Here is a 23,417-nt window from a genome sequence, read left to right on the forward strand (position 1 = left end):
GGCTATACCTATAAAGGGTGTCCCAAAAGTCTTATTGCATCTGTAAGCTATTACATGTTAAAACTATACTAAGACTTTTTTTGAATACACTGTATTACCTCTTTTGATACTTGCATCAAACCTGTAAAGTATCTATTGCAGACATTGGTAGTCATATTAGGCAGAAAAAAGTAATGATACAGGCCCCAGGTACCTCTGATAGTCAACTGGGGGATGAAAAACAATGTTTTATTCACGCTTTAAGAGATTCACTGAGACGTTCTTGATTAGGCATGCGTGTCAATAAGTAAACTGCCTTGGCTTACATACATGACTTACCCTCTGTAAGGGCTAAAATTCTAGCTAAACTATCTAAAAATCTAATGAGTGGTCACCAATAAATTATAAGCTTTAGCAAAAGTATTTAAATGTTTAAGTATTTATTAAACAGCATTAGGATCAGAGAGAACAGTTAAAAATCTAACTATTTCTAATAGACCCTATCGCCCGAACCACCATGGCGAGGTCAGGAACCAAAAGAGACAGAACCTCTCCGCCAGCATCCGCTTCCTACTTCATGTCCTCCTCCCAGAAATGGGAGGTTCCTCAAGTTGATTGGCTGGTAGCCTTGATAGATAGTACCCATGAGCAAATGTCACTTCCTGACTCTAAGGACCTTGACCACATGGCTTGCCCTCAGAGGCCTTCCTTCACCTCATGGCAGAGCTTTTCTACAGTAAGTCTCCAGCAGGTGGTGTCATTCCAATCATTATACCCCACTCTGAAATCCAGCATCCAAACATAAAGGTATCCTTTATAGACTTCTGCAGATGCATTATATGTTCATAGAAATACTGAAGGAAGGTTCTCTTTTGGCATATTGGGTTCATATCTAACTGCCTCAATTTTTAAAGGTCCCTCCTTAGAATTCCCACTTCATTTATCCCCAAATTGGATAGGGAGAGAAACTTTACTGCTTAACATGAAAGAAAAATGTTTAACTTAGAGACAGTCATGGCAGTTTAATGCCACGAATATTTAAAGAGGCCTTTAGCTATTTTGCTGTTCTCATATTATGGGCAAATAGTCATAGTTTATCTTCTACCCCACTGCCATCGGATCTTCTGAGCCAATCTCAATAGGTAAATATCAATTGCTAGGCTATAAAAGTCGATAAAAGCCAGAGTTCCAGAAACAGGCTCATGGTTTACATACAGTAATGTGTTTGCAAGTGTTTTATAAGCACCATGCAATGAAAATGGAAGTGAGAATGCCAACAATATGATATTTCAGTCACTCTCTGGGGTACTTAATAATTTTAGCAATACGTTTCAATCAAGCTCCCACTATATTTATTAAGGAACTTTATGCAGTTTTCTTTTTCAATTTGCAACTAATACATTGCTACAGAAACCCCCAAGTAAATCCATGGCATAAGTCCATGTATACCAGCTGATGTTTGCAACAGCACATCATGGGATATTACTTCTAGGATATCACTTGGAAACCAAACCATGAATTCAGATAGGATTGTGTGAAACACCATTCTCATCTGCCAGCATCCTATCTGATGCTATAAGCTGCCTTACAGATAACAGTGACTGTGCATCATAAACATAGGCAAATATATACTCCCTGTTTTAATTATAATACCACTGTACTTTTCTAGTGATGAGACCATTCCTGCCTCCCTCACCCATGTTAAGATGTTAGTCTTTTATTATTCCTTAACATTTCTCAGCATCCTTAATAGTACAAAATGATAGGGTGCTTCCCCCTCCCCCATGGATAAGGATGGAGCCAATCATTAAATATTGGTTAAGTGCTTTTTTATGAGATGGGTACTCTGATAAGTTTTGAGATATAAGTGTGAAAAATAAATAGCTATACATAGTGGCATGTGCCTATAGTACAGGATACTGGGTTGGGCAGGAGAGGGGAGTTCTGAGACTGGTGGATTGCTTGAGTTTGGGAGGTCTAAGGTACAGCTCAGCTACAGCTGATGGGGTTACCATGCAAGTCAAGCACCAAAATAGTAAGCCACTGGGAATGGGGACTTCAAGGCTGCCAATCTGAACTAGTCCAGACGGGAAATGGAGCAAATCAAAGATTCCATGTGGATTAGTAGTAGGATCAGGAACAGAAGGATTGTTAACATTACAAATTTAGGATAATAGGCAGACCCTGCCTATCCCCAAAATGAAATGATACCTGTCCTCAAGAATTTTATATTCTCCTATGAGATGTAGCATATATCAAGAGAGGTAAGAGGCAGCTAGGTGGTCCAATGGGTAGAGTACTAGGCATGGAGTCAGGAAGAGCTGAATTCAAATCTGACCATACATTAACTAGCTCTGTGACCCTGGACAAGTCACTCTGCCCTGTTTGCCTCAGTTTCCTCATCTGTAATATGAGTTGGAAAATTAAAAGATAAACCACTCTAGTATATTTGCCAAGGAAAGCCAAAATGAGGTTACAAGGATTCAGATGTGATTGATTAACAAAGCAAGAGATGTGAGTTTTGTTTTAGAAAATCAAAAAGGATTGGGAATAGTCTTAGGTTGGTAGATTGCTGCATCCTTTCCAACAGCAGTGGTAATGTTGATGACCTTGGAAAAGGATAGGGGTGGAGGATATTTTTTCCCTTTCCCTTTCTTTTGTGGAAAGGCAGTTGACAAGGTGCCCATGCTGCTGGGTGCTGGTTTCCTAATTGTCAACAAGTATTTGACCATGTTAAAATGAGTACTGACTCACTGATACTCAAATCTGAAAATTTCCACCCAGATTTTAAGCTCTTTTGAGGACAGGGACTGTTTTGTATTTATTTTTATGTTGTCAATGTCTAGCATAGTGAATGTTTTTTATTAGACATGCCAGACAGTCAACATGCATTTAGTAAGAGCTTATAACAGCTTACTGAATCAATGAATGAATATTTTCCAGATCATTATCCTCTGACCCACACATGAATAATCTAGACTTTCTATTTCTGGGAACTAGTGCTTAATTTCAAAAGCAACATTCCTAGAGTACAGTCAAACCTCATAAAAAATAAAACTCTAGCTGTCCTAAAAATGTTGATATATTGTGCATCAAATCACAACTCTTATGCCATACTTGATTTATGGGCAGTTGGCATGGGGAAGAATAATGAACATTGACCTTAATGTCACAGGATTTGAGTTTGGATATGAGACTCCCTCCTATATTACCTATTCAATTTTCAGCAGCCTCTTAGAACTTCAGTTTCCTTATTTGTAAAACAAGGCAGATCAACAAGATGACATTTATGTATCTATATGCCCCACCCCCACCTCCTGCTGGATATCTATCATCTTATCATCCTTCTAATTCTAAATTGGTCTCTGTTTCTGACAGTGCCTGGGCAGAATGACAGAACAGAAAATGCATGAGAGCACAAAAAAATCTGGATCCTAATCGTGGGTCTTACAACTAGCTATGTAAATTTTATGAAGTCATTTTACTGTTCAGGATTTCAGTCATCTGAAAAAAAAAGGGGGAGGGGGGAGGACGACAAGATGAATTTCAATTTCTCTTCAAGTTTTAACATTCTTTAATCTATAAATCTAAACCCAATTAAATATAGTAAGGGTTTCCCTCATCCCCTGATTTTCACGTGACTAAAGGGATTCTAATAGAAACAGTCATGATTTTAGTATGGATTAGCACTGTGGCAGGAGATCCTGGTGTTCTTTCCTGCTGTCTCTAAACCAGAAGTGTCAAAGTCAGGTTTTTGGCAATATTTGGCCTTAAAATTCCTAATGCTGCCCAAACCAGATTAAAATGTAATTTGGTAAAATAAATAAAAATAAAATACTATACAATATTGATAAAGTTAATTTTTGGTTTTTGAAGTAAACATGAAAATGGCAGGGATGTTTCTATTTGCATTTGACAGCAGTCCTGTAAAATACTACCATATGGAACATTTTTAACATCTCATAGTTCTCTTTTAGCATTCATATGTACAAAGTAAACCTATATTTTGTGTACGAATGCCTTTTCTTGGGAAGATAATACTGTGAGGTCACCAACTCACAATGACATCATTAGAGTGGTAGAATTAAGTCAATCTATCAATAATCTCAGTCTATTTAGCTATGTTCACTTTTTTATACAAAATGAAATATTCCAAATGAATCAAGAAATAAATCAAAGGTATAAATTAAGTGGAAATAAGGCCTAGATACTGCTATTGAATCAATTAGTCAACCAAAGGTTCATAATCTTTGTTCCCTCCTCAACTCCTACCCTCATACATGGGGACTTGAAAATACATATTGATATTCCTTTAGAAACCCTAAACTCCCAGTTTCTCAATTTACTCTTTTCCCAAGATCTACTCTCTTCCTCAAATTGATTCCAACATACACAGTTGAGGAAACTGAGCTGAAAAGGATTAAGTGATTTTTCCAGGGCCACATAGGTAGTAAGTGTCTAAGGCCAGATTTGAACTCAGGAAGATATGTTTTCTTGCTTTCAGGATTTAAGCTCTATCTACTAGCCCCATAGCTCCCCTCCAAAACAAAACAAAACACAACAAAAAAAAACGTACACTCCATTCTCAAACATGGAATTTTATGAAAATATATGGCTGGTTAGGATCCCTGCCTCAAGTTTCTTCCTACTTCAGTTGATATTTAACTCAGCTGTCAAATTTAATTTCCTAGAGCACTAGTATAACCTTACCTTTCCTATTCAATCAACTCTAGTGGATCCTTATTGCTTCCAGGGTCAAGCATAAAATCATTTCTGAATGTTAAAGTTCTCTATAATCTGGCCTCTTCTTCAATTTTCAGACTTTTTGCATCTTAGCCCCTGCCATATAATCTCTGATTCAGTGACAATAACCTCATTGTTCTTTTGGACCTTATAAGTGCTTATCTTAATGCCTGAAAGTCTTTCATTCCTCATTTCTACCACCTAACTTCCCTGGTTTTCTTTTAGTCTCAGCAAGAGTCCTACACTCTTCCAGAAGATTTTCTAAAATTTCCATAATGTTAGTTCTGGCCCTCTGAAATTTTTTTCCTCTTACTTTGTATATATTTTGCTTGTTCATGGTTGTTTGCTTGTGTTCTCCCATAGTTAGACTTTGAGCTCCTTAAAAGTAGGGACCCCTTTGCATTACTTTATATATTTAGCATCATACCTAATATATCATAGATAGGTACTTAATAAAGGCTTTTTGACTGACTGCCTGATTATACAAAGATACAAAGCCATTGAATAATTCAGAAGCTCTTGTAAAGATTGGATGAAATTCAGTCACTTTGAAAATGGATTGTAGGGGCTGAAGTGAAATGGCAGAAGACAGGCAGCAAACCAGGTAAACTCTCTCCACATTCCCTCCAAAGAACTTTAAAATGACACCTCAGATAAAGTTCTGGAGTGGCAGAGCCAACAAAAAGACTAGAGCTAGACATTTTTCTAGTTAATAAGAGCTTAGGAGGTCAGGAGGAGAGGTCTGTGATAGCAGGCTTGAGCCAGCCTATAATGTATATGGTGGCATCACTAGCAGTGTGTCTTAAAGGTGACTATGACAAAAACAGCTCCTTTAGGAGCACTCATCCCAGAGATGGCAAGTGATCACAAAGATATTATAGGGAACCTTTTTCTGACACTAAGTGTAACGCTGGATGGTGTTTGGCTACTCTATTGACTATATACAGTTCTGGATCACAATTTCAGGGCAGAGAGGCACATTGGCGGTTGGTCACAAGAGAAGCAGAGACCCTGGTCTAAGTCCCAGTGTTGAAAGTAGTACTAGCACTTGCAATTGCAGGGGTACCAAGGCCCTCCCTGGGTAAGGACCAGAGTACAGACCATGAGAGCAATGATCACACCTCTCCCTGGATCACACCACCTTGGAAACAACAAAAACTTGTAGACCCTGAAAACCAGCTTTTGAAACAGCAACGTGCAGATACCTGAAATGTGGGACAATGTCTCTCCACCCCTAGTTGATAATAGCTCAAATGTTACTTAAAGTTGATAAATCAGCTGGAATAATTAACATGCAAACAACAACTTGACCATAACAAAGTAGGGAAGATTAAGACTGAAACTGAGAAGACAGCATGCAAACAGTTATAACCAAAGCCTCAAAGAAAAATGCTAATTGGATGCAAGCCCAAGACAAATTTCTGGAATAGGTAACAAAAGAGATGACTAGTAGAGGAGGAAAATGGGGGAAAAAATTAGAGTTATGCAAGAAAATTATGAAAAGAAAATTACCTACTTGGTAAAAGAGTTACAAAAATGCTAAGAAAAAAACACCTTAAAAATAGCCCAATTGGAAAAAGAGCACAAAAAGTTACTGAAGAAAAAATCTTTGAAAAAAAAATAGGACAAATGGAAAGGTAGATACAATAATTCTATGAGGAAAACAACACCTTTAAAAGAATTGACCAAATGGAAGAAGTGGAATAAAGGCTTAATGAAGAAGATAATTCCTTAAGAATTAGTATTGGATGAGTTGATGCTGATATTTCCAAGAACATCAAGAAATAATAAAACAAAGTTTAAAGAGTTAATAAAAGGGGAAAAATGTGAAGCATTTTGTTTGAAAAACAATAGAATTGAAAAATAGATCAAGGACAAATAATATAAGAATTATTGGACTACCTAAAAGCCAAGATTATGCAAAGAGCCTAGAAATCCTATTTTAAGGAATTATGAAAGAAAATTATCTCAATATCTTAGGTATAGAGTATAAAATATCACCTGACAGAATTCACTGATCACTTTCTTGAAAGATATCCCAAAATAAAATCTCTCAGTAATATTATAGCTATTTTTTAAAGCTCCTTGCTCAAAAAGAAAACAATGGGAGCATTAAAAAGAAGGAACTCAAATATTATGGAGCCATAGCCAGTATCACATATAATTTAGCAGCTTCCAGATTAAAGAAATAGAGAGCTCACAACATAATATTCCAGATTGCAAAGGAGGTAGAATTGCAAGCAAGAACATCTTACCCAGAAAAACTGAGTATAATATTTCAGGTGAAAAAATATTTAATGAAATAGAAGAATTTGAAGAATTCTTGATGATATGACCAGAACTGAATAGAAAATATGGCATTAAACATAAGTCTTAAGCAAAGCATGAAAAGGTAGACCTGAAATAAATCACAACACTCAATTAGGTTAAAGTGTTTATATTCCTATATAATAAGATAATAATATAATTCCTAAGAACCTTATTTTTACTATGGCAGTGAGAAGGAGTCCACATTGGCAAAGGGCATGAGTGTGCATTGATTATGTTGGAATAATCTCAGAATAGTGAAGAGGTGAAAAAGAAAGACTCACTGGGAAAAAGGGAAAAGAGAAAGAATGGGGAAAATGATCTCACAGAAAAGTAGTGCACAAAGAAGAACTTTTACAATGGAGGGGGAAATGCAGTAGGGTGATAGGTAATGCTTGGAGCACATTCTCATTCTCATTCCTTCTCAAAGAAGGAAGAAACAAAAATACATACATACACACATGCATGCATATATACATACATGCATACATACATAGATGCATGAATGCACAAAGCTAGGTGGCATACTGGATACAGCATTGGCCCTAGAGTCAAGATGACCTGAGTTCAAATCACACCTCAGATTAGTTGTGTGGCCCTGGGCATGTCACTTAACCACAACTGTCTTAAAAACAAAAACAAAACAAAACAAAACAAAATAAAAAACATTCAGGGCTATCTCCAGTGATCCCAAAATATATCTTTCCACTGGACCCAGATGGTGCTGTATGAGGGAGTGATGTTGGTGCACAACACTCTCTCACTTAAATCCAATTCATTTCAAGTCATGACCTCATTCTGATGTCATGGTCCTCTTCAAGAATGAAGGTCAAACAACAGTAACAATATAATATATGCTCACACATACACATATGTGTACATATGTGTATATGCACATAGTGCATGTATGAATATATTTTACCCCAAATGGTCATTGGAGGGGAAGAGGATAAACAAAAGGAGTGTGGTGATAAAAGAGAGGGCAAATTAAGTTCAGGTAGTGATTGGAAACAAACTGAATTTGTTAGAGGTGAGAGAGAGAGAGAGAGAGAGAGAGAGAGAGAGAGAGAGAGAGAGAGAGAGAGAGAGAGAGAGAGAGAATAGTATGGGGGGAAGTTCACAATTAGTAATCATAACTGAGAATGAGAATTGGATAAACACCCATAAAACAGAAGCCCATAGCTGAATGAATAAGAAACTAGTATCCAACAATATGTTGTTTACAAGAGAAACACAAGACAGAAAGACGCAAATACGGAGTAAAAATAAAGGGTTGGAGTAGAATCTTTTATGTTTTAGCTGAAGAAAGGCAAAGGTAGCAATTATGATCTCAGACAAAGCAAAAGCAAAAATAGACCTACTTAAAAGACATAAACAGGGAAGCTACTTTTTGATAAAAGGTGCCATAGACAATAAAGTAATGTAAGAAAAAAATATAGTAAGTTTATTTGATAAAGGATTCTTTTCTTAAATATGTAGGGAACTGAGTCAAATTTATTAAAATAAGAGCCATTTCTCAATTTATAAATGGTTAAGGGTTAGGAACAATTCTCTGAAGAAGAAATCAAAGCTATCTATACTCATTTGAAAAAAAAATATGAGAGAAATGCATGTTAAGACACCTAAGAAGTAACACCTCACACCTTTCAGAAATAAAAACTGCAGGAAGAGATGTGTGAAAATAGGTACAATAATGCATTGTTAATGGAGTTGCAAACTGCTGCAACCATTCTGGAGAATAATTGGAAATTATTCCCAAAGGGCTATAAAACAGTGCATCCCCTTCGACCCATCAATACAACTACTAGGTTTATATCCCCAAGGGATCAAAGAAAAAAAAAGACATATATCTAGGTTAATATTTAGAGCACCTATTTTTGTGGTATTAAAAAAATTGGAATCTGAGGGGATACCTGTCATTTGGGGAATGGCTGAAGAAGTTGTGATATGTGGTTTAGTATTTTGCTAAAAGAAATGATGAGCAACTGTGAGATAAACCTGGGAAGACATATGAACTGATTCAAACTGAAGCAAGCCGAACCAGGATATCATTGTACACAGTACCAGCAATATTGTAACAATGCTCAACTGTGAAAGAATTAGATATTCTCAGCAATACAAGGATCTAAGGCAATTCAGAAGAACTTATGACAAAAATTGCTCTTTACTTTCCAGAGAAATAACTAATGAACTCACTGCAAAATAAAGTATTATTTTTTAATTTTCTTTTTTTCTTCTTTTCTTTTTGCAACAGAGATAATATGGAAATATGTTTTGCATGATTTTACATATATAATGGATATAATAAGTGCTTGCCTTCTCTGTGGGTGGAGGAGGAGGAAGAGGGAGGAAACAATTTAAAATTCAAAATTTCAATATTGCAAATAAATAAATAAAAATTTAAGTGAAAAGAGGGAAAAAGGAATAGTATTTGAAAATTTTGAGGAACCTTATTCTTACCATGTGATATTTTTATTGTTTAAAATAGAAATTAAATTTAGAATCAGATAATTTGAGTATCTGTTTTCATGAAGAACCATTTTATCCAAATCCAGGAACAGGGATTGTTTGAGTTGGAAGAAGGAGTTTCCATGACCTTGAGCTTTACTCCTTTTCCAAATATATCAGAAAAGGATCTTGTGGTATCAAAAAGTCAGAGGATTTTTAATTTTTACATGCATTCCAGCAACATCCTAGAATATTAGTTGAAGGCAGTGACTGCATTTGAAGTAAAAGACAAGCTAGAGGCATCGAGGAAAGACAGGAATCTAGAAAGGTTTGATTAAAGGAGGAAACCAGCCAGTATTTGTAACGGAAAACCACCCTCTGTTTTGGAGTAATCAGTGTCCCATTGTGGTCCATTCTTACACTCACAGATTCAAAACTCCACTCATAATCCACTTAAAAGTCAAGTCAGGCGAAATCAGCATGTATTTACTAAGTACTTTCTATGTGCCATGCTCTATGTTAAGAACTGTGGGATATTAAAAAAAAATAACAGGCAAAAAATATTGTACCTTTCATCAAGGACTTCACATTCTAGTGGATAAGACAACATGCAAACATCTACATATGTTCAATATATTTAGTTTATAAATGTGAGGCAATTATACTAATTGTAACTATTATATTGCCAAGAATGACTAAGCTGAGAAATTTCCTTACCATAACTTCCTCACAGTCCCAAATCAGGCTTAATTTATATTTTCCTAGTCAGGAAGGATTCTGAACATGAGGAGACTATAGGGTTCATTTCTTCAGCATATCTTCCATGTACTTTCTAGTCCTTCAGCTGATACTTTTGTTCTTTACACAAGAGCCTATTTTTCTCACAAGAGGAATTACAGTTATCCTTTCCACATCATGACTTTCCTCATCATAGTATCAATACATCATGGGTCAGCATAAGAAATTAAATGGGAATTTTGGGGGAGTTTTGTGGAAGCAACGGAAAATATGTGAAAGTCAGCAAAGGATATAGAAAAGGTTTATAAACTCATAAATGGATAAAATATATGTATAGCATTGTATTATGTCAACATATTTTATATTTTAATACAATACAATTTAGAATTCTCTGTTATGAAAGAAGGGCCAAAAACTCTTGCAAGGATTTTCCAGATGATGGGGGTGCAATGCCCCCATGTGAAAGGGATAACTATATTCTTTTATGACTCTCTCAGTCTGCCTTACTGATATTGATATTAAAACGATTAATTCCTTTTGAATCTTTTTTTGTCTATCATATTACGCAACAGTTTTAACTAATTGTGCATAGTGATTTCATTAGAGATGTTTTTGGTAGCATAGTTATTAAAATTGTCCAGGTCTTGAATTCAGGAACTTGTTAGGTATCTACTACAAGACACTTGAACAAAATGCATATGCCACTTGCTCATATGTGTTGATTTTTACTAAGTTTGCCATCTGCATCTCAACTTTCTAAATGAGATCTTACTTGTTTTAGGCAGAATTTGTTGCCATTCCAAGTTTCTGGGTCTTCTGGCACTAAATGCAATTCGCATTGTCAAAGTGTTGGCCAGTTTCCACCAACTATCTCATGAAGGTTTTGAAAGGAGGAACTCATAAATTACACTTGGCCCACATTCCATCACTTTCCTTTATTATGCGGTGTCACTGCATAATTCAGTAAGTGATGAGTCTCAGAGAAGTTCAGGACTTGGGATTGAGCTGGATAAAATTGTGTCCCCTGGCCTGAAGCCTTCTCTCAAACATTTCCCAAAATTCTGTTTTGAGATTACCAACAGTAGCAATAGCCATTTTGGTGATGCCTTGCTCTCTTGGAACTTAGGTTTCCATTTCATTTTTAAATCTCACAGCTAATTTTCTAAGTTGAAATCATCAGTACTAAAAACAAAACAATAGCAACAATATAACAGCATCCAAAAAACCCCAATCTTAGTCAAATATTTCTGACTTTAAGAAAATAATTTTATCTGAATCCACAATGAAAATGGTAGAAAATTCATGTTACAATGAGGTTCTTGATTTTTTTCCCTTGAATCTTTCCTCCTCTCTCTCCCTCTCTAATCAGTATTTTCTGAAGAAAAATAATGTCAATCCAATGTAATGAATAATATTTATAACATTTCCAGTATTTTGAACTGCACATCCTGAAAAAATGTATCAGATTAACATAGCCTTATGCTTCCTTTGTTTGTACTTTTAAAAAATGAGCTACTGTTTGGATGTGATGAAAACAGCTATGCCCAGATGGTGTGACTAAATATGCCCACTATTTTTTTAACCAGAAAAATGGAAATGTTCTAGAACACTTTCATCATCGTCTTCTTTTCTGTGACTCTAACTGGGTTTTATAAACCTTTGATTATATAAAGGAACTTATATGATATAATAATATATATTATATACAAGGCAACTACTTGAAACAGTAGAAAGAGTGCTGGACCTAGATTTAGGAAGACCTGAGTTCAAATCTGGCCTCAGATACTTACTAGCCATGTGACCCTGAGAAAGTCACTTAACCTCCATCTGCTTCAGTTTCTTCAACTGCAATATGAAGATGACAACACCTTTCCCTTAAGACTATTGTACGGATTAAATGAGATACTTATAAAGCACTTAACATAAATCTAGGCACATAGAAGGCAGCTAATGAATAATTAGTCTATTTTCTCTTCCCCCTTTTATGAGAAGGAATGTATAATAAAATATGTATATGGACATATATACATAAATACACACATATTCATATATAAATATATACACAATCATAAACACAAATTACCCATGTGCACACACATTTGCACAATTGATGTCAGGTGTGGCATTTCTGACTGCCATTCCAGCTATCTATCATGTCAAGTTGTCTTCTCAATATCCACATACACATAGATATATACATACACACAGACACACACACACATAAATACATGCATATCTACATTATCAACATGTTTATATATATAACATTGTAAATACATATACAGACATAGATAGAATGGATATAGACAACATGAACAAATACAAAATCACTGCTTTTGAGGAAGTAGAGGCCCCAGCATCTGGAGAGAATGGGTCAAAAATGACCTTATGTAGTATTCAGGAAACTCTATCCTTAAAGCAAGCATAATTACTATATGGTTTTAGTTATTTTTATTTTGATTTATGGTTCCAGTTCTAATACAACCTAAGGAATTAATTAGGAAATTATTGAGGCAAGATTGATATAAGAATGCATAAATGCATGGATTTTGAACTACATCATTGAAGTTAATATCCATAATTGTGAGGTCTTCTCATTCATTGGACTACTGGGGAGTCAAGTCATGGGGATTATTTAATAAAATCTATTTTTGCCTATGAAGCCTAAATATCAAATATGTTATTTTATTATTATTATTATTATTATTATTATTATTTTCAACAGAGTATGAGTTTGAATCTCATTCTATCAACATTATAACTATGGAACTTGAAAGGAAACTGGGAATTAAGATTAATATGAGTGTTATTTTACTTGTATTAGGAATAATACAATTATTCTGCATCAGATAATGCCCTATGAATATATCTTCTAAAGTGAAATTTTTATTTTTATTTTTTGAAATAAATAGGACATACCATATAGTAATCATTCAGAATCCTATTTGCTTCTCCAACTGTATGTCTCCAAGATTAATTACACAAAGCAGATTAGATTAATTACACAAAGAAAGATTAATTACAACAAAGCATATTGTTGCCCTCTTTGGCTAGATATATGATTGGTGTCAATGTCTCTGTTTAAAAAAAAGTTTCACCAAATGTTCTATTAATCCTCTAAAAAATTCTAAGTGCTTCAGTCATTTTGGATGAAGTTAAGCATCTAAAAAGAATTAGAAACTGTCTCTTTATAGTGTTCCAGATCTCTTACCCTAGGCAGGTAATAGTGAAGCAGGATCTTGACAGTCAGAAGTCAACATTTCAATTAAGTCAATGAAAAATTTATTTCCAAAATAAATGCCCTTTAATACTTTGGTTACCGATACAAAAATATTTCCCTAGTTTAGAGGAATATCATGAAGGTAAGATCAAGTACAGGAAAATTACACATAAATGGAATGTGGTCCATGGAAACTGGTTAATTCTTGATCACTAATTGAATGGTTTGATCTTTAAATGACTTCATTTTTCTATGGAGATGCAATGGGTCCAAAACTGTCACGTAGAGAAATTGAAGTCTAATACTCACTTCGGCCACCTCAAACTGAAACAAAATCCCAGTTACAAATTGTTATATTCTCACTTCACTGATTTAATTTCCCTCATTCAGGTAGAATTTAAGACAGTCTCTGCCTCATCCTCTTCCAATTGTTGTGACCAATTTTCCCATAAAGATATCTAGAAGCCAAATAGACCTACACAGAAGCCATTAGAGCCTCAAAATCACTTCTAATCAAGATTGGATGAGCTCTTTCCTCTACTTGCCCAAGGATCTATAGCATGCCTTTGATCTATAGTCCCCCTCTAAATAGTCTCAGAAAACAGGGAAGACCATGACTGTTACTACCCATCACTCTAATTTTTGTGTTTAATAGATTTTTTTAGCTTCTAGTTAGAAACTATCATGAGTAATGATCCCACCTCCCTGTCCTTCATGATTCTGACATCTGTAGCTGATAGAGTAGGATAAATGCACTCTATTCCAGTGCTGAGAAGACAACTTCACATGGTAGATAGTTAGCTGGAATGGGAGTCAGAAATATCTGACATTTATCATACAATTGTGGACATATATATACACACCCATATACATATATCTCTGTGTGTGCATGTGTAGACATGTACGTATATGTGTATATGTTTACATAAAGATATATGCATGTATGTGCATACATATACACATATACATATAGGCACAATATACATGTACACACCTATATACATATACACACATATGTATAGATGTATGTGTATAGATATAGATTTAGATTTAGATATAGATATCATCCAGTATAAGTATAATTTTGGGGCAACAAAAATTTGAGGCATTATCTACTATGAGGTCCTTATCTTCCTTTACTCACCATCTTCCTTCAATCATAGGAGCATTCACTATTGAAACCCCCTCCCACCTCCAAAATGAAACCTCTTCTTTATCTGTATTTTTCAGTCTTTCTTACATCCTCTTTCCTATTCCTGAGTAGGCTCTTCTGACTGTAAGATCACAAGTGTCACTGTCTCTTCATTATTAGCCTTTTATTTGATCCCAGTGTATCCCTCACTTTTCTCTACCTCCCCAATATTCTCCTCTACTTTATCTATCCTTTGATGTTGCAATGCAGTCCCACAAAAAAGTTTTGATTAACCTTTAGGTAGGGTGTTACCAGGTTCTATTCCTAAAAGTCCCTGCTCTTCTCTTCACTGTAATTTCCACCACATTACCTCCTTCACCTCTGTCTCCTTGTGTACTTTTAGAAAGAAGTTACTTACTAGTCTATTTGTTGTCATTCCGTTACTTTTGCTGTCCTTGCCTGCTGCATTTACTAACTCTTATTGCATTTTTGTTGTTTGGGGTATTCAGGAAGCAAATCATCTTTTCAATACTTGTTTTCTTTCTAAAAATGTTTCAAAATCTTCTTTACTATTGAAGGTCCATTTTTTGTCCTGGATGATTAAGCTCATATTTGCCAAGTAGGTCACTCTGGGCTGCCTCTAGAGCTGCATTGTTCTTTGGAGCACATTATTCCATTCTATCCTCCTTTTTTTTCTAGTGGGTGCTGAATAGGCTGGCTTTTTTGAATGTCTTTTCCTTTGTATTTGAAGGTCTTTCTCCTGATGGTTTGCAGAACCTGTTGTTTCTGAATTGAATGGTTAAATTTAATCTCTAAGTGTGATGAAATTTGCAACCTTGTTTTTATTCTTTTTTTTTTTCTAGAGAAGGTCTGTGGGTACTTTCAATTGGAATTTCATTTTCTAGATTTAGAACTTCTGGACAGTTATCTTCTGTTACTTCTTTTTTATGATGTTAAGGGATTTTGTCCTGCCATATGCTTCTGGGAGTCTTACAATCTTTAGGTTGTCTCTGTACATCCTGTCTTCAAGTTTGATTTACTTGAATAGAGAACATATTTCAGGATTATTATTTTTTACTTTCCTTTTTCTGGACTGTATTTTACTTCTGTGTATGTAAATTTCCAATCTATTGTTCTCTTTTTTGTTTCTTTGGTGAAGCTTGCCATCTCAGATCCAAGTTTTTCTATTCTGCTCATTATTTTTGCTCTGCAGGCCATAAATTCCATTTTCATAATTCTCACTTCTTTTTTTAAATCACTCAAGAATGGCATTTTTATGATTCCATTTACTCATATTCCAGAGGGTTCTCTGTCTCAAGTGTTGAATCGTTTCACTTTATTTTACAATATTTATTCATAGATTCCTGTATTCATTTACTCAATCTAGAGACCACATTTCCTTTTAATGTTATTATTTTTACTGTTCATTTAACTGTTTATATTCAAGGTGTCTGAGGTTATTTTGTTTGTTTTCTTTTGTTTTGCTGGTACTCTCATCTTTTTTCCCACCTTACTATTCTTATTATTCATTTCTGAATTCACTTCCCACTGATTATGTTTTTATTGTAAGCTGGATCTGAGAGCATCTCAGCCTCCTGTTATACTGGTCAATTAATTGTTTATTAGCCTAATTCCCTACCTTAGGTGAATTGAGGGTAGCCAGAGCTGGTCTTGCCTGGATGTTGTGTTCTTTTTTTAGCATTAGTGACTTGCTGCACAGCAGCCACCCCCCCCCACCCCCGAAACACACAACACAGTATCTTCATGTAGTGAACTGCTCTGTTTCCTCAATTTCTCTGTTATCCAGCCTGGCAGTAGCAGTTCAGAGCTGTTTTCCTCAACACTGTCGGTCCAGAACTGTGCAGCGCTAGTGCTTACAGGTTACCTCCCCTAGCAGGCTTTTGATTCTGAAGGCCTGTGATCAAGCTGTATCTTGAAGACTGAGCTAATTCCAAAATCATTTTTTGTGAGATAACAACCTTGTATCTGGTGATTTACATAATAGGGAGGAAAGATAGATAGATGGATAAATGTGTGCTTTTCAGGAAAGCTTAAATAAAAGTCCTTTGTTAATTCCTAAAAATCAGATTACAAATCTGTTCCAGGAATTTCTACAAAACATGTTAGTTTACACATAAACAACTACAGCTACATAACATATCTACATATACATAAATTATGGAATTTAAGGAGAGGCTAAGTATCTTCCCTTGAGGGCATCTCCTTCCAGGACTGTCCTTAGGTTTTAAGTCTGATACCCAATGTTTTCATGTTTCAGGATCTCTTCTAGGTTAGAAGGAACATGGAACATGTGTATGAGGGTAGAAGAGTGTGATTGTAAGATGTGTACATGTATACTTATTGACATACACACAGGTGTGATAAATGTTTAACAACTGGATTTCCACAAATGTTAACACAAACTTCTTTTTTTTTTGTAACTACCTTGTTAAATTTAATATCACCTTTTTAAAATTAAAACAGTATTTTATTATTTTCCAGTTACATATAGAGATAGTTTTCAACATTTTTTATAAGATTTCTAGTTTCAAAATTTTCTCCCTCCTTCCACTCCCTCCCCACATCACAAGACAGCAAGTAATCTGATATAGGTTATGAGTTATGTAAAAATTTAAATGTGGGTCCTAATCTGCCCCACCCTGTTTTTTTGGGGGGAAACTTGCTAAAAGCACTGATAAATTCAGCAAAAGTGTAGGCTTTTGAGGATTTATTAAAATATATATTATAAGTTAGTGAAGAAAAAGGAAGAGAGAGAGAGAGAGAGAGAGAGAGAGAGAGAGAGAGAGAGAGAGAGAGAGAGAGAGAACGAACAGGTTCCTTATAGCACGGAAATCCTAGCTTTGATCTAATCTTGATTGTTTATATGATTTGTTGTTTGACCCACTCATTCTTTAGAATGAAATTATTTAGTGTCCAATTAATTTTCAGTCTACCTTTTCATGGCTCTTTATTACATGTAATTTTTAGTGTGTCATGATCTGAAAAGGATGCATTTACTTTTTGTGCCTTTCTACATTTGACTATGAGGTTTCTGAATATGTGCCATGTACTACTGAGAAAAATGGTATATTCCTTTCTATATCCATTCAATTTTCTCCAGGAATATATCATATGTAACTTTTCTAACATTCTAGTCACCTCTTTAACTTATTTCTTATTTATTTTATGGCTAGATTTATCTAATTCTAAGAGGGGAAGATTCAGATCCCCCACTAATATGGTTTTGCTGTCTGTTTTCACTTGTACCTCATTTAACTTCTTCTCTAAGAATTTGGATGCCATACGAAATGGTGCATACATGTTTAGTATTGATATTATTTGATTATCTATAGTACCTTTTAGCAAGATGCAATTTCCTTCCTTATCTCTTTTAGTTAAGTCTATTTTTGTCTTTTCTTTGTCTGAGATAAGAATTGCTACCCCTGTGGTTTTTTTTTTTACTTTATTTGAAGCATAATATATTCTCCTCCAACCTTTTATCTTTACTCTATGTATATCTCTCTGCTTCAAATGTGATTCTTATAACCAGCATATTGTAGGATTCTGGTTTTTAATCCTCTCTGCTATTCACTTCCTTTTTATGGCAGAGTTCATCCCATTCACACTCACAGTTTTTATTACTGTCTATTCCCCTCCATTTTACTTACCCCCTTTGTACTTTTCCCCCTTCTTTCACCCTATTCCTCCTCCCTGATGTTTTGTTTCTTGTCCCTGCCTCCCCCAATCTGCCCTCCCTTTTTATCACTTCCCCTCCCTGTTCTTTACCATTTCCTGCCTTGTTTCTGCTCTCCCTTCTATCAGTCCCCCACTTTTCCCCTTATCCTTTTACTTCCCTAAAGAATAAGCTCAGTTTCTTTATCCAAATGAACGATTATGTTATTCCTTCTTTGAATCAAATCTAATTAGAGTAAGCTTGAAACAATGTTTACCCCTCCCTTCTTTCCCTATATTGTGATGGGTTTTTTTCAGCTCTTCATATTATGTAATTCACCCCATTCCTTCTCTCCTTTACTCTTCTCCCCATGAACTCCCTTTTTATCCCCTTAATTTTCTTTATGTCATCACATCAAAGGCAATTTTTATTTGTACTCTCTGTGTATAATCCTTCTATCTGCCCAAATACATATACAGTTCTCAAGAGTTCTAAGTATTATTTTCCTGTGTAGGTATGTAAACAGTTTAACATTACTGTGTAACTCCCCCCCCCTCCATCTACCTTTTTAAATGTCTTTTGAGTCTTGTATGTGAAGATTGAATTTTCTATTCAGTTCTGGTCTTTCATCAGGAAACCTTGGAAGTCCCCATTTTCATTGAATGTCCATCTTTTCCCCTGAAAGAGAATGATCAGTTTTGCTGGGTTATTCATTCTTGGTTGCATTCCAAGCTCCTTTGCCTTCCAGAATATCATATTCCAAGCCTTGCGATCCCTTAATGTTGAAGCTTCCAGGTCCTGAGCAATCCTGACTGTGACTCCATCATATTTAAATTGCTTCTTTCTGGTTTCTTGGAGTATTTTCTCTTTCACCTGATAATTCTGGAATTTGGCTACAATATTCCTTTTCGGGGTCTCTTTTTGAGGTGACTGGTGGATTCTTTCAATGTTTATTTTATCCTCTGATTATATAATATCAGGGAAGTTCTCCTTGAAAATTTCCTGGAATATGATGTCTAGAGTCTTTTTCTGTTCATGACTTTCAGGCAATCCTATAATTCTCAAATTATCTCTCCTGGATCTGTTTCCTAGGTCAGTTGTCTTTCCAATGAGGTATTTCACATTTTCTTCTATTTCTTCATTCATTTTGATTCTCTTTGACTGATTCCTGGTGTCTCATGGAGACAATTTTGATTTTTAAGGCATTGTTTTCTTCAATGAGATTATTCCTTCTTTTTTCCCATTTGGCCAGAAGAATTTTTTTTAAGGAATTGTTTTCTTCAGTCAGTCTTTGTGCTTCCTTTTCCAAGATGCTGATTCTTTTTCATAATTTTCTTGTGTTACTTTAATTTCTCTCCCCATTTTTCTTCTACCTTTCTCAATTGATGTTGAAAATCCTTTTTGAGCTCTTCCAAGAAGGCTTTTTGTGTTTGAGACCAATTCATCTTCCATATTGAGGCTTCACATGTAGACAATTTGAGAGTATTGTCCTCATCTGAGTTTGTGTTTGCCTCTTACCTGAAGAAGGTCTCAATGGTAAGAGCTCTTTTTTGTTTCTTACTCATATTGCAGCTTATTTATTAATTATTTTTAAGTTGAGCTCTGCTCTGGGGGCACCAGGTTCCCTGTTTCAAGCTTCTTGTGCTGGGCTATAGGGGCTGTGTCACTGGCTTTCTACACTGATGCCTCTATGTCTTGTGGATTTCTCACCACCCTAAGCTTGCCACCCATGATCTGTGATGGTTAGGCCTGGTCATGCCTGTCCTGTTGGTGGCTCTCAAGCTGGAAGCCTGCCCTCTTGGCTGGTGCTGTTGGGTTTCACCACTGGCCTGCTGCACCATCAGCTTGTTGAGCCAGGATCCAGGGGCCTTACTTGCTCAGCTGTGGCCTATAGCTTCCTGCTGACATGCCCCAACTGCCTCCATGCTGAGGTGTGCTAAGCTGAGGTGTGCTGCACCTCCCTTTTGCCTGAGCGAGACTGACCTTTTCTGAAGTCTTCTAAATTATCACTGGTTGGAAGATTGTGTCTCTCTGTCTCTTTGCAGGTTCTGTAGTTTCAGAATCCATCCAGATGCTTGATTTAATGTTCTTTTTGAGGGAACCGAAAGAGAGATCAGGCAACTTGCTGGCTTCTCTCTGCCATCTTGGCTCTGTCTCAACACAAACTTCTAAATTTAATGGACATTGGGCTTCTTGGTGTTCTTGGCTTATTGGATCCACTGTCAGTTTCTGAGCCCTTTTCTTGTAGGACAGGGTAGGTTTTGTAGGTCACATAGTCTATCTCTGAGAGACAACATTGTGTGGGTGCTTTTCTGCTTGTGTTAACTGTCAAGCGATCAATAATTTCCTAATTTTTAATATTAATTAATAATAAATGATTACTGTCAAAATGGGTGCAATAGTCATCATTAAATAAGTAGCAAATAATAATTTAGAAAAGCCAGCTTAGCAGAATTATTTACCAACATACTTGGCCTATCAATAATCCTTTCTGCCTCACACTTTGAATCATCTCAAACACGGCAAAACCTGAGAATTGTTTTACACCAGCATTAGGCAGTCCCTGAGCTTGGACAAGTACCTGCAAAATTCATGTTCTGGTTGTGAAGACCTGATATGAATCAAACTTTTCTCATTTCTGCTGTTACCCCTTATTGTCAGGCTTATAGCTCATATTACAGCCATTGGTAAAATTATTGAGATTTGCCCACCCTGAACTGTTTTATCTACTAGAGGGAGGGGGCCTAACTCAAGTTTCTAGTTTCTATCCTTGAACAGAATAAAGAAACCTTTTTTTTCTTATAAACAAAAGAAAATAATTGACATCGTTAAAATTTTCTCCCTAGATTTTTTTTTTTTTGGTGGGGCAATGGGGGTTAAGTGACTTGCCCAGGGTCACACAGCTAGTAAGTGTCAAGTGTCTGAGGCCGGATTTGAACTCAGGTACTCCTGAATCCAGGGCCGGTGCTTTATCCACTGCGCCACCTAGCCGCCCCCTAGATTTTTTTTTAAATTTAAGTAACCAACAAATCAATAAATCAAGCACTTGTTTGTAGCATTTGAAATCTCCAAGATGTAAATACTAAAACTGAAAGTTTAATAATACTTTCCAGTCAGCTGGTTCAAGCTATATCCAGAAAACCCTTAAATACACATACATACACACATACACAAACACACACACACACTCACACCTCTCGTGGTATGATGACAGGCAATAGCATGTCAGGCCTGCCATGGTGATTTGCCTTTGCAAAGATGGCAATTCTTAGTATAGAGGATAGATTTCTTTCTTTCTTTCTATTTCTTTTTTTCTCTTCCTTCCTCCCTCCCTCTCTCTCTCTCTTCCTTCCTTCCTATTCCTTCTTCCTTCCTTCCTTCCTTCCTTCCTTCCTTCCTTCCTTCCTTCCTTCCTTCCTTCCTTCCTTCCTTCCTTCCTTTCTTTCTTTCTTTCTTTCTTTCTTTCTTTCTTTCTTTCTTTCTTTCTTTCTTTCTTTTTACTTTCTTCCTTCCTTCCTTCCTTCCTTCCTTCCTTCCTTCCTTCCTTCCTTCCTTCCTTCCTTCCTTCCTTCCTTCCTTCCTTCCTTCCTTCCTTTCTTTCCCTCCCTTCCTTCCTCTCCCTCTCTCTCTTTGATGGGACTGGGAGGAAGTTATATTATCCCATAACTTAATTAACTCTATGAAGAATATAAAGGAATTAATAACTTGGTTTCAAACTATCTTTCTGGCCTTATTTTATATTGCCCTCATTTACATATGTAATGATTGTAACAAACCAGTCTTCTTACTGTTCTTTATACACTATAAGCATATACTGTCTTCATCCCAGGAATTTACTTCCATTTCACCTGTTTTCCAAACCCAATTTCCCTTCAAAATTAAACTAAAAGGTCACTTTTTTTGGTGAAATCTTTCCTCATAACCCCAATCCTTAGTGATTTTCCCTACTAAATATCCTTCATTTTGCCTACATATTTATATATAGAATATAATCTCTGTGAGGGCAAGGACAATTTCATCTTTGTCTCTGTATCCACAGTTCCTAGCTCAGTGTTTGTACATCAGAAATACAATAATCCTTTGTGATATAGATAATTTGTTATGCCTCTAAGTTATAAATGAAGTAGGATGGCCAATTCTTTTAAAATTATTATCTTTTTTATTTTTGAAATTTAACAATTAATAAAATTCATAAGACTAATCTTTACCCTCCTGCAGTTTCCCAGAACCAAACAATTTTGTGTCAGTACCTGCAGAGCACAAGCCTCCATCCTACCTGTCATTGACCTCCATGAGTTGGTTCTGTCTTCTTCTGATAACCCAATTCAGCCATATTGCCATGAGGCAGGCAGCAGGAAAGTAAGAATTTGATTAAAAATTGGAAATAAAAGTCCACAGTACTTCAAGCTCCCAACACTTTACTTGATATCAGATGCTCTGTGGCTGTGATTCTAGGAGGCAGGCTGATAAAACATTTGCAAGGCAGTAAAAATGTTTTCAGGCTGATAGATTCCAAAATATATCTGCAAGGCCAAAAAGAGATATACAATATCAAGACTGCTGAGAAAAAAGCTCCCAAGATAGCAAGTCAAGGTTTCTTGTTCCTCTCTACCTTAAGCCTGCTAAGAGTTTTCATTCCTCTTTCTCTAGGTAATATATTTCTGAAACACTGCAATTATCACACATGGGTAGAGAAGGGAAGATATCCTGTGCTTTCTCATAGCTTTTCTTGGGTTATCCTTGATAATAATAATAGTGATGGACAAGGGTTTTATTTCTGGAAGCACAGTCACCATGTAAAACCAAATTATCAGATTCCAGGGCCAAGACGAACACTGTGTTGGATATAATAGTTATAAATCATGCCTTTATAGGAGGTTCGAAGTTGTGGCTTTTAGCAAAGAAATACATCAAATGGAGTTTAATATTGATTTTTTAAAAGAATGCATTTTTACTCCATGGTCCCCAAAGCTTAAGAAAATCTACATATAATTCTTAGGCAGTTTTAGGGCACATTAAAAAAACAACAACAACATGTTTATGACATATGTTTGTGGTTGTTAATTCTGTTGACTTGCTCTTAGCCAGAGGCCCTGGTGGTAGAAGTGAAACAAGACAGAATGCCAGTATAGGTTGTACATATTTAGGGTATCAAAAATGTGCATTATAATTCATTA

Source organism: Dromiciops gliroides, chromosome 6, assembly GCF_019393635.1.
Source record: "Dromiciops gliroides isolate mDroGli1 chromosome 6, mDroGli1.pri, whole genome shotgun sequence".
Taxonomy (NCBI): Eukaryota; Metazoa; Chordata; class Mammalia; order Microbiotheria; family Microbiotheriidae; genus Dromiciops; species Dromiciops gliroides.